General features: G+C 36.2%; 1 pseudogene; it reads left to right on the top strand.

The window, feature by feature from the left end:
* The first annotated feature begins 334 nt into the window (after positions 1-334).
* On the top strand, positions 335-438 carry LOC134295745 (U2 spliceosomal RNA; annotated as a pseudogene).
* The last annotated feature ends 1,252 nt before the right edge of the window (positions 439-1,690 follow it).

Below are 1,690 nucleotides of genomic sequence, written 5' to 3'. Positions count from 1 at the left end.
GCTGGTATAGAAGTTTTATAACTTTTGTTTCTATTTTTAGTACTTTGTCCCAGCAGTTTTCTTTGAATTCAAATCCTGTCTTTTTATCTTTTTTGAAACTTTCCCTGATTTGCCAATAATTTAGCCAGGTTATTGTCGGTTCAAATTGTTTAATCTCTTCATATGATTTAAGATTTATCTCTCTGTCCTCCAACTTTAAGAGCTGTCCATATGTCAACCATCTATCTCTTGGTAGCTCCCTCATATGTTCGGCTTTGAGCGGAGATAACCACATTGGTACCCTCATGTAAAATCTGTTCTTATATTTCTCCCATATTCTTATGAGTGCTGCCCTCAAGTTTTTCGGCCTTTTGGCTAAGATCAAGTGTAGTATCTGTTCTTCCTTGTTCTAGATCAGGGGTCCTCAAATTTTTTCAGCAGAGGGCTGGTTCACCTTCAAGTTGTTTCAAGTTGTCTGTGTATAGTGGCATTGAATGTTTGCTGTATATGTGTTTTGTGATCCGTCCTGAGTCCCCTTTGGAGTGAGAAGAGCAGAATAATAAATAAATAAATAAATAAGGTGACCCTAAATCTAAAGTTTAGGGCGGGGGACCAGGCAAATGACGGTGGAGGGCCACATCTGGCCTGCGGGCCTTAGCTTGGGGACCCCTGGTCTAGATCAGTGTTGTGCAGAACTTCAAAGGCTTTGGTGAACTTTCTTTGAAAGCAAAACTTGTCACTTTTACTTACTTGTTATTTGTCCTCATGTAGTTATCAGTTCCCTGTTTTTGAATCCAGGCAATTCGACAAACACTAGACATTTTTTCATTTCTTCCACTGGTAATAAAGACAATAAAAACTAAAATACTGCATACATCCATCTCTCAAGAAGAAAACAGCTGCTGGGGAAAGTGAGATATTGTTTAGTGATATTAGATATATACCCTATTCGCTTTTTCACATTTAACTGTCAAAATGTGTAAGGAGATTACTCCCAGAGGTAGAAATGGAGGGTGGGGTATAATCTTTGAAACACTCAGCATCCTGGTCTTTTCATATCTTGCTAAGAAGGCCAATAAAAAATAATAAACATCAGGTGCTATTTTTATTATAAAGCTTCTTGTGTTATAAATATTTGAAGGTCCTTTTACATCTGAAAATGTATTTGTGTTATTAAGATCCTGTCGGGTGGAACAATGGATTCATCTTATTGAGCAGCCAAAGGCCCTTTTCCCATCATGCCATTTTTAAAAGGTAAAAAAGAAAGTTACTATGGATACCACGAAATTAAGCAATTTTTGGTCCCTTAAGATTGGATGGGTAACATGAATGATAAATTTAAATATTTTCCACTGATATCAATGGAACTTAAATGTGCTAAATATCGGACAAGTGTTCTATTATTCCTTAAACTGACATGGCATGGCTCTGTGAGAATTCTCAAGTGATAGATAAATAGATATATCTTTTGACACATCAAAAGAGTTTAAATAGAGCTTTGCCTGAAGGTATGGTTTTTTTTTTACCATTTCTACTGGGGCAGTTAATTCACAGAATACTATAGTATAGTGCATCTATACTGTAGAATTAAATCTTTTTTACACAACTTTACCTGCCAAGGCCAAATGCTATGAAATTGTGAGGGTTGTAGTTTGGTGAAGCACCAGCACTCTTTGGCAAAAAAAAGAAAAAAGAAAGAAAAAAAGAAGGC

The sequence above is a fragment of the Anolis carolinensis genome, chromosome 1 (assembly GCF_035594765.1).
Source record: "Anolis carolinensis isolate JA03-04 chromosome 1, rAnoCar3.1.pri, whole genome shotgun sequence".
NCBI classification, from domain to species: Eukaryota; Metazoa; Chordata; class Lepidosauria; order Squamata; family Dactyloidae; genus Anolis; species Anolis carolinensis.
The sequence above is the reverse complement of the archived record's forward strand: the minus strand, read 5'-3'. Positions and strand labels throughout refer to the sequence as shown.